At 37.6% G+C, this 11,639-nt stretch overlaps 1 non-coding gene across 1 annotated transcript; it reads left to right on the top strand.

Moving 5' to 3' along the window:
* The first annotated feature begins 7,805 nt into the window (after positions 1 to 7,805).
* Positions 7,806 to 7,970, top strand: LOC128095882 (U1 spliceosomal RNA). Its single transcript, XR_008213476.1, has one exon. It is a non-coding gene; the product is annotated as a U1 spliceosomal RNA (small nuclear RNA).
* Positions 7,971 to 11,639: the final 3,669 nt, after the last annotated feature.

Raw genomic sequence — 11,639 nt, forward strand, 5'->3', positions numbered from 1 at the left:
ACCTCTGCCTACTGAGAGTTGGGATTCAGAATATAATTTTAAACCTGAATCCCTATGCACGAGTAAGGCAGCATCCAGTGGTATGAATGTGTCTGAAGTCCATGACCGAGTATGGAAAGGTCACATCGCTTATTCATGTGTCTCTTAATTAACTCTTGAGTTACTTTTCTTTTGCAGTTTTTGTGATTAATGTAGGAATGAATATATCTTTACTATCTAATATTTAATACCACTGACAATTATTGTGGTATATATTTTTGTATATATGGTAATTTTTTTAATAACATGCAAAGAATTTGCTCCTTTAAAAGCACCATTTCTGTACCACGCTTTTTCTTTTAAGCCTACAACCAGCTCCCAAATCGTGGCACAGAGACTTATTAGTTTTGAATCCTCACCCTAGCTTAGGCTCATTTCTGGCTAGCCCTTTTAACTTAAATTAACATGTTTCTCTTTATCTACCCTTCTGTATATCTCACTTTTACTGCTTCTGGTGTCTGTCTGTCTGAAAGCTGCCTGGCTGGCCCTAGGAATCTCACTTTCTTTCTCCATCATTCTCTCCTCTCTTCTTTTCTCTGGTTCTTTCTTCTTGAGCCAAGATTCCTCCTCCTATTTATTCTCTCTGCCCGCTAGTCCCACCTATCCCTCTTCTGCATAGCTATTGTCCATTTAGCTCTTTATTAGACCAATCAGGTACCTTAGGCATGAAAGGTGAAACAAATGGAACACGTCTTTACATATTAAACACACATCCTTACATTGTTAAACAAATGCAGCAGAAACAAGTCTAACACACCTTTACACAGTTAAAGTAATATTCCACAACATAAACAAATGTAACACATCTTTGATTAGTTAAAATAATATTCTACAACATTTCCCCTTTTTGTCTAAATAAAAATGAAAGATTTTAACTTTAGTTATATAAAACAAGAACAATTATGAAGTAAGGATTGTATTTACAATTTCCAATCCATTTGCATTTGGCAAATTCAGAGAAAATACTTCATTATTAATTTTATCTTGGTGAGCTCAAAGTTTTGTACCTAATTTACCTTCTATCATAACTAAGGAAAACTATATCTAGTCTTCAATTCCATCAAAGACACCAGAAGGATCTAACATTGCCTGAGTAAACAGGAAGTATATCGCAAACCACTTCCAAAACTCTAAAAATGACAGATATTTGGCTGACTGGACAGCATAGAATATCTGGCAGACTTTTCTGTGAAGCAGGAATTTTGAAGGATTGCCCCACCTTGTTTTGGTAAAGTTCAGCAATCTCTTTCCCTTGTGTCCTGCTTGTGAATTTGTCCAGCAAACTGTCAACAGTCAAGGCAAGAGCAGTTTCTTTGACTGCTGGCTAACCTTATAATGAAATGAAACTCCATATGGAGTTTCTTCAATGCCCATCATCATTTCTGAAGTAGATTGGTACTGCCAGGAGTGCTGTGGGATGGTCTGAATGTCAAATTACTCTGATTGGTCAATAAATAAAACACTGATTGGCCAGTGGCCAGGCAGGAAGTATAGACGGGAATAACAGAGAGGAGAATGGAGAGAACAGGAAGACGGGGAGGGGGGTGGGGACACTGCCAGCTGCTTCCATGACAAGTAGCATGTGAACATGCCGGTAAGCCACAAACCACGTGGCAAGGTATAGATTTATAGAAATGGATTAATTTAAGCTATAAGAACAGTTAGCAAGAAGCCTGCCATGGCCATACAGTTTGTAAGCAATATAAGTCTCTGTGTTTACTTGGTTGGGTCTGAGCGACTGTGGGACTGGCAGGTGACAGATTTGTCCTGACTGTGGGTCAGGCAGGAAAACTCTAGCTACAGCCAGAAGCAAATGTGTTTCACTGTCATGAGAAGCCTCAGATCATTAAGTATCTTAAATGCCATATTCTGTATGTCTTTCAAGTGTTTGACGACCATCTACCTATCTAAATGTATCTGTTTAACCTTGAAAACATATCTAATGTGACAAGTTTGATTACTATAGATGACTAACTACTAACCTGCATTTCTTAATTATACATTACATTTTAAAATAAGCTGCATAAGCACAATACCTTAAACAAGAATAGAAACATATGTCAGGTGGCAGTGGCACACGCCTTTAATCACAGCACTCGGGAGTCAGACCCAGTCAGATCTCTGTGAGTTCGAGGCCAGCCTGGTCTACAAAGTGAGTTCCAAGAAAGATGCAAAACTACACAGAGAAACCTCGTCTCAAAAAAAAAAAAAAAGAAAGAAACCAAAAAAACCCAACAACAAAAAGAATTGAAACATATATACAATATAACAGAAATAATTTTAAATTTGTATCAATACACCAAAATCCATACCAATGTAAAATATTTGAGGTGAATAGATTTTTTTATTCTATATTTTTATAGAGTAAATGATGAGACATATTCATTACCCATTAAATAACCAAAAATCATGCACCCCACCTCTTGGAAATGTGAGCATTGTGTTTTCTAGACTGATTATTGTTGTCTGTGGGTGAAGAAATCTTTCTAGGGAACCTGAGAAAATTTAAATAATGGACAAGTCCTAGAAAAACTAGTCATAAATTTTGTTGTCCAATCTCTGTGCAATTGGAAAGTGCAAGGCTTATTTGCAGTCCTGGCTGGAATAGTCTGTGAGGCAGGATCATCGCAGCCAACGGCCTTGACAGAGGCACTCTGAGGGGCTGGATCACCTGGGTCATCCATTTTCTTTGGTGTCTGTTCCCTTCCCTCTGAAAACACACAATTCAGGTTGTCCACCATGGCTTTGGTGGCTGACTCCGCTGCCTCTTCAGTTCTGTGAGAGGAGAGCCTTAAGCTTGTGGACCTACACTGGAGGTGCATTTAACTGGGAACTGCATTCAGCCACTCTAGCTCTGGAATGCTGGTGCCCACAGTACAGCAGGGAGGTTTTATTGAGCTTTTTGTTGCTACTTAACATGCAGGCTGTTTAAGTGTTCTGCTGAATGACAGAGCTTCCTAAAAGGAGTCATATCATTTCATATATATATATATATATCAGGTCCCATGTGGAAATTCAGGCCCCATATTGGGATCCAAATATACCAAATGCTTTTTCTTTTGTGCCACCAACCAGCTCCCAAATCATGACACAGAGACTATTAATTTTGAATGCTCGGCCTAGCTTAAGCTTGTTTCTGGCTATCTCTTTTAACTTATATTAACCTGTTTCTCTTTATCTACCTTTTGCCTTAGGGATTTTTACCCTTCTTCCTTCCATATATCGTACTTTTACTGATTCTCATGACTGAATGTCTGTCTGTCTGTCTTGAGGCTGCCTGGCTGGCCCCAGGCATCTCCCTTTCTTTCTCCCTTATTCTCTCCTCTCTTCTTTTCTCTGGTTCTTGAGCATAGATTCTTCCTCCTATTTATTCTTTCTGCCTTCCAGCCCCACCTATCCCTCTCCTGCCTAGTTATTGGACATTCAGCTCTTTATTAGATCAATTAGGTGCCTTAGGCAGGTAAGGTGAAACAAATGAAACACATCTGTACATAATTAAACACATCCCCTTATATCATTAAATGAATGCAGCAGAAACAAATGTAACACATCTTTGCACAGTTAAAATAATATTTTACAACACATTCCCAAATTATAGGTGAAAGATTTTAGAAATTATACTTTTATGCAATATATACCCTGGAATTATAACTAATAGTTTTAATGCATTGATCTTCTACTATACATAAAATAATAGAGAATTCAGAAACAATGTTATAATAGCAATATACTTTTACTCATAAGAAAAAAAATATTTTCTCTTGTATTGTATAAATCAATATTATTATAATAGTACCATATATTTATATGTTTTTGGGTCTTTATTTCTTCATGTTGCTTTGTGTTACTGCCCAATACTCTTTTATTTCAACCTGTAAGATTTCCTTCAAAGTTTCTTATAGAGTGGGCCCACTGACAACCCATCCTTTATTTATTCAAGGCTACCTTAATTTATCCTTCCACTTTTAAAATTTAAATGTTTATTTATACTTTTCTATTTCAGTGTGCATTTGCATTTCCATGTGTGCATGTGTGAAAGATGTTTTTTTTCATGTGTATATGTACAGAGGCCTGAATTTAGCATCAAGAGTCTTTCTCTATTAACTTTAACTTAGTTTTTGAGACAAGATCTCCTGGTGCACATGGAAGTCAAGGCCTTAGCTACATTTGCTGGCCAGCTAGACCCCAGGAGCCACCAGACATCAACCTCCTAATTCCAGAGTTACAATAGGTTCCACTGTGCCCTGTTTTCGCAGGGACACTAAAGATGAGGGACCATACTGCTTATGCAGAAAGCATTTTACCCACTAAGCCAGCTCCCCGGCCCTACCTACGTCTTTTGAAGGAGTTTCATCGTTATTGTTTACCAAATTTAGGATCTTGATTGAAAGTGTTTTTCCTTTATTATTTTAAATATTTCATCCCATTGTTTTTTGTTTCTGTAGATTTCTTTCATGAAAAACTCACATACAGTTTTATTGAGAATCTGTTACATGTGGAGATTGTATCAGTTTCTTTTTTGATATTCTTTTCACTTTTGATTTTACTAATTTTATTGTAATCTATTTCACCATATGTCTCTGAGTTAATCCTATTTGGAATTAAATGAAATTCCTACATGCTTATATTTATGTTTTCAGTATATTTGGACAAAATGCTGGCACTGTTTCTTTAAATATTCTCTCTGCCATTTCTTCTTCCTAGCCCTCTTCCTCCCTCCTTCACCTTTATGTTTTTTTTTCTTTTGGGACTAAAATAAAAATGAGCATAAATTTGTATTCTTGTTGATGTCCTAGAGTATCAACATCCTCTTACCTGTTCAAATTTGCCTTTGAATTCAAGTTGAATTTAGTTATTTTACTTTTCAACTCTAGAGTACCATTATTTTGCTATTTTTACTGTCTTTTATTTATTTTTCTGTTTGGTCCATATGGTATTCTCTTCCATTTACCCATGGATCTTGATTGAAAGTGTTTTTCCTTTATTATTTTAAATATTTCATCCCATTGTTTTTTGTTTCTGTAGATTTCTTTCATGAAAAACTCACATACAGTTTTATTGAGAATCTGTTACATGTGGGGATTGTATCAGTTTCTTTTTTGATATTCTTTTCACTTTTGATTTTACTAATTTTATTGTACTTTTTTGAGATCATGCTATATATTCATTTTAAAGTTCTTGTCTAATAGATTATCCAGAAGTTATTTTTGTAGACTTCACTTCTATTTCATATATTTATTTCCTTTTGGAATGTATCAGGTTTTATAGTTCTTTATAATAGTTTATATTTAAAAAAGAAAACCAATTTGGACCTTTACATTGTTGATGTGCTGTCTGCAAATTTAGCTCCTTCCCTTTAAATATGTCATTTATTTTTTGTTTAAAAATGTTTAAGTATTTCATTTAATATTCATACATGCATGTACTATGTTTGCATTAAACCCATCACATGCCTCATTTCCCCTCCTACAATCCCTTATTACTACTCATCACTTTTTCCTTCCAAATTCTTATTATTTATTTATCTATCATCTATCTTTCTTTCATCTACCTGTCTATCTAATCTATCATCTATCTATCCACATACATTTATACATACTTCTCTCTGTCTCTCTCTCCACACACACACACACACACACACACACACACACACACACACACACACACACACACACTGGGTCCATTTAATGCTGTCTGGCTTCCTGTATGTGTACGGGTTTGTTTGGATTGTTTACTGGAGCACTTACAGCTTCACAGTGCACACATACCTGAAGAAAATTGTCTACTCTTCCCCTAGCAGCTGCCAATTTCCGTCAGTTCCTCAGATAGCTTCCCTCCTCCATTCATGCCGGAATTTTTGTCAACTTGATATTCAAACTTAAGGATTTTCAAGCTTTCTCAAAGACAGTGTCTTCCTCTAGATATACATAGTGACTTTAGAATTTCACTCATATGTGAGGTTAGTCTTTAATCCTTGACTTCAAAACTGGATTCCATGGAAGAAAAAAGTAAAAATGAAAAAGAGAAGGGCAAGGCACCAATGCTTGAAATCCCGTAAGGGTTATTTCATCCAGGAAGAATGGATTACAACAAAGAGGATACATAAAACAGCAGTCATCAGCTCTTCACATGCATGCCTTATGTTCACAATCAGTAGTCAGTGATCAGAACATATATTCCTGATATTTGAGGACATGGTTCTTTTTTGCCCAAGCTCTGACTTACTAGTTTGTGTAGGTATTTCTTGTAACTCATACGTGGCTGTCTTCCATTAACTATGGGATCTAGCATAGATAGCTGAAAGTGATAGGAACTCAGATTATTGATGAATAACAATTTACCATGAAGACTTTCTCTAAAAGTTTCATCCTTAATATAGGCTCTGAAGCTCCACAAGAATCATATTAAGCAGGTTGTGTCCATATAATTTTTGATTGAGATGAGGATTCTGTTTATGCTTTTCTGTTTTTTTCTCACTGTAGTCTAAATTTTCTATTATTATTTTCTGACTGAAAGTGTATGTCACAATACACTTATGCTGCTCATTTCTGTACTTTATCTGTGACCTTGAATGGGTTATCACAGCTGATGCTGAGGTTCATTAATCCTATATACAAAATACTTACTCATTGCATTGTATATATTTGAAACGCAGGCAGTTACATTATTACACTGGTGCAGTTGGGTGTTAGAGTTGGAGGCAGTGGCAAAGAGGAATCTAGGACTCTTCTAAAGGTGTGAAGAAGCATGGTATTCATTAGTACATGCTCTGTTCAAAAAGCACATCACATTATACAATTCTTTGAGCTACACAAATAAATTATTCACATTTGTACAAAAATGTTTTTATCTCAATGAAAGTGTATGCTTAAAGAAATAATAGGCAACAAACACAAATAGTCACATCTAAAAACTCATCTCTTTAAATAAAAAGTTATACTTAAGGTTGATCTACTTATCAAATGGACAGAATGCAAAAGAAATCAAACTTTGCATGTCTGTCATCTCTGAGAGATTACTATTTTCATGGGAATGCTTAAAGGAAAAATAATTGTTGGGAGAGAAATAAATGACAGGAGAAACCACATTTACCCAGTGTGGGCTATTTTTGGCAGCAAGTGCTTAATTAAAAGATCAGCTAATGGAAGGTCTTCTTGGAAACATATCATGATTGCTGCAGAGTTTTATTTTTTGTTAAACTTCATTTTGTGATATTTTGACATTTAATAAACTGCATATAGAGGCAGTAAATTAAAACCTGCAATTACAAGCATCTAAAAACCTTGCCAGCCACATTGTCACCCTGTTGGGCCATTAACCCACAGCATGATCTGACAGATATTAATGCTCTTAAGACACAGGAAGACCAGTGATTAATGAATAGGAACATGATCTGTCTGTTACCACAAACCACATTTAGATAAATTAACCATTCCTATGCCATTTATTATCATCTTTGTTAGGTAGACTTACGCATTTAGTGATTAGATCAGTACTGTTAACCACTGGAGAAAGTCAATTTTAGACAATGGACAAAACACCCCAGTAACTTCAAGGTGTGAATTGTAATTGGAATCTGTTGTGGCCATTGTGACTCAAATCTTATTGATTTAACCAGCCATGAAGCTTTTCAGCTTTGTAAGACACAAATGTTGGGCATAAATCCTCTTGTTTGTTGCCCAAAAGGCTAAGCACTAGAAAGCTCAAATTTCATAAAGTAAGGACCACAGAAATATAAATTGAATAATCATTTGAAAGTACTGTCTATACTTACCTGGCCGGGGGGATACCACAATCACGAAGGTGGTTTTCCCAGGGCGAGGCTTATCCATTGCACTTTGGAGGTGCTGACCCCTGCGATTTCCCCAAATGCGGGGAAACTCAACTGCATAATTTGTGGTAGTGGGGGACTGTGTTCGCGCTCTCCCCTGGCGTTTGTGTTACAAAAATAAGACCGTTTTCCTTGTTACACTCTCTACTGTTATAAATGCACTTGTGTGCGTTAATATGTTTCTTTGAGAACACAAATATCCTTACTGCTTTGATCTCACAATGATGCACGTTGTATGGTCCCAGTCCTAGGTTGTTCCTAGAAGAGTTGAGACTTCATGAGCAGTGATTAGGAAGTAGTCACCAGTCACTCACTGGCTATGTGGCACAACTCCGAGTCCAGCAGGCTCCTTTCCTTCCGGTTCTGTACTCCTGGGGTTCTAGAAACACTTTCTTCTGTTAGAGTCAAGGAAGGACCTCACCGTGTTGTGTCAGCTCTTTTCTCCAAGCATCAGCACCCACGTTACCCACCCATCCATCCATCCACCCATCTACTCTGCACAGTGGGCCCCTGCAGTCGGGTCGGGCAGCCCTAGAGAGAAGTGGCGGAGAGTACTTTTTGGGAGACTTCCGGTCCCCATTGGACAGAGTTCAATGGAGGACTATGAGACAGGCCACGAAGGATGAGAGATTTTTGTTTCTGTAGTGGAAATCTAGTAGAGTCATTGTATCTAAGGTAAATATTAGAATGAAACTCTTGTTTTCTGGAAGTATTTAGACCTTGAAGAAATCGATGTTTAAAACAGTGATTGTTAAGCCGGGCGGTGATGATGAACACCTTTAATCTCAGCACTCGGGAGGCAGAGCCAGGCGGATCTCTGTGAGTTCGAGGCCAGCCTGGGCTACCACGGGAGTTCCAGGAAAGGCGCAAAGCTACACGGAGAAACCCTGTCTCGAAAAACAAAAAACAACAACAAAAAAAAAAAAAAAAAAAAAAAAAAGAGAAAGTACTGTCTAGAAGTCCTAGATGGGCTGACCATATGTATACTCCATGGTCCAATAATACATAATATCAATATCTAAAACATCTCTTAGTAGAGAAACTTTGTTTAGCATCAGTTTGATACTTGCAATCAACTAGGAGACAAAATCCAAATATCTATTTTTATAATATCATACTCTTCTCCACCATAAAACTGTGGTCTCATGACAACTCCCTCTGAAATATGCATCTTGAATATGTGAAACAATGCATGGTAACAAATCCAGTTTTCTATTTTCCTCAATATAGTCAGACTTATGATCAGGTTGAGTAGGTACAGCAGGCACAATAAGAGATTAGAAAGGATAATATAATTATAATAAACTGGACATATCATAATCAGTATGTTTGTGCTTTGTTGTTAAGCAAAATATGGAGGAGCTGAACAAATTTATTTTGATGACATGACATTTAATGAAATAACCTAGATGACAACCAATTGACTACCTGGTAAGTAGCCTATATGGAACAGATACATACCTGTAAGTGAGATCCCCTGTAATGACTTTATTGAAAAATTCCCCGATAGTCTTCAGCATTTGTGCACTTGGTCCCCAGATAGTTGCTTTTTGGGGGGGATGGATTAGAAGGTGTAGCTTTGATGGAGGAAGAATGCCACTGGAGATAGGCTTTGAAAACTTAAAAACTCTTGCTCTCTTTAACTCCCTGTCTCTGATTTGTACTTAAAATTGTAGATATGAGTTCTGTGCTTCTTGTGCCTGCTGCCATGCCTGCCTCCCTGCAATAACAGACTCGTTTCTTTGGACCCAGAAGCACAAGTAAACTCATTTATATGTTGCCTTGGAGTTCTGTCACAGCAACAACAACAGGAATGTAAGAAATGCATCATTCTTCTTACAAAACTTCATTGTGCTACTCAGAACACTGCCGCTTTATAACCAGGAGTTACTTATTCTCACGATTGCCCTCCAATGGTTTCAAGCCATTGTTGTGGGCAGGTAACTGAATCAGTGGAAAGAGAAACTGAAGAACAAGGGAACACTGAATAAACAATATGTTTAAAATACAATACTTCAAAGCAGTGAAAAAATATAAACTCAAATGTTTCAAGTACATAAAAGAAAACAAGAAGCAAAAATTATTTATGACCAAAACAAAAAAAAAATCATAGTGTACATTCTATGTGTGTATCTTAGTTAGGCTTTCTATGGCTGTAATGAAACACCATGACCAAAAGCAGCTTGGGAAGGAAAGGGTTTATTTGGCTCACACTTTCACACTGTAGTCCTTCACTGAAGAAAGTCAGGACAGGAACTCAAACAGGGCAGGAACCTGGAGGCAGGAGCTGATGCAAAGGCCCTGCAGGAGTGCTGCTTTCTGGCTTGTTCTCCATGACTTGCTTAGCCTGCTTTCTTATAGAACCCAGGATCACCAGCCCAGGGATGGTCCCACCCAAAATAGCTTGGGACCTCTCCCATCAATCACTAATTAAGAAAACACTATATGAACTTGTCTGCAGCCCTGTCTTATGGGGGCATTTTATAAGTTCCCTTTGCTCACATGACTCTAGCCTGTACCAAGTAGACATAAATTTATCCAGCAAAGTATTAAGTGATCCATATGTTGCTGTGGGATGGTCTGTATGTCACGTGTGTTGCTGATTGGTCAATAAATAAATCACTGTTTGGCCAGTGGCCAGGCAGGAACTACAGGCGGGACAAGGAGGAGAAAAAAGCTGGGAAGTGGAAGGCTGAGTCAGAGACACTGCCAGCCGCCGTGATGACAAACAGCATGTGAAGATGTCGGTAAGCCACGAGCCACGTGGCAAGGTATAGATTTATGGAAATGGATTAATTTAAGACATAAGCACAGTTATCAAGAAGCCTGCCACAGCCATACAGTTTGTAACCAATATAAGTCTCTGTGTTTACTTGGTTGGGTCTGAGTGGCTGTGGGACTGGCAGGTGAGAGAGATTTGTCCTGACTGTGGGCCAGGCAGGAAAACTCTAGCTACAATATGTATTATAAACATTGGCTAGATATGGATGAATCTGCATCTATATGATACATTTGAAAAAGTTTGTGACCTTACAGCTCATGCCTATAAATGAGATGTTGAAGCAAGAAGGTTGTTGTGAGTTTGAGGCTAGCTTGGGCTAACTAGGAAGTTAAAGCAAGCTTTACTACAGTGTGAACTCTTGTCTCAGAAAAATGAAAGAAAGAGACAGAAGAAAGAAATCGATGAGGTTATAATTAGTTAAAATATGAAACCATGGTCTGCTCCCCTGTTCATGTGCATTTCTTCCTGTCCTCAGTAAATCAATGAATCTGCTTTAGTGTGGGTCTTCTACTAAGGGTTAAGAGATGAAGGTGAGTGTGTGTGTGTGTGTGTGTGTGTGTGTGTGTGTAAAAGTGCTTGTCTTCTGAAGAGTTGTCTATTTGAAGTCAAACAGGAGACTTTAGAGGGGTGGTTCTCAACCTGTGGGTTGTGACCACTTTGGGGGTTGAATGGCTCTTTCACAGAAGTCACATATCAGATACCCTGCATATCAGATATCCTGCATATCAGATATCCTGCATATCAGATATTTATATCACAATTAATAACAGTAGCAAATCTACCATTGTGAAGTAGCAACAAAAATAATTTTATGGTTGGGAGTTACGGCAATGTGAGGTACTGTATTAGAGGCTCACGGCATTAAGAATATTAAGAACCACTGCTTTAGATTATAGTAGAATCTTTAAATGGTGTAGAAAGCTGTCTGACCTGAAGATACAGTTGGAAACAACAGTATACACACAAACAACTCCCAAGGCACGACTG

The sequence above is a fragment of the Peromyscus californicus genome, unplaced genomic scaffold, assembly GCF_007827085.1.
Source record: "Peromyscus californicus insignis strain IS unplaced genomic scaffold, ASM782708v3 Scaffold_4__1_contigs__length_199733344, whole genome shotgun sequence".
NCBI classification, from domain to species: domain Eukaryota; kingdom Metazoa; phylum Chordata; class Mammalia; order Rodentia; family Cricetidae; genus Peromyscus; species Peromyscus californicus.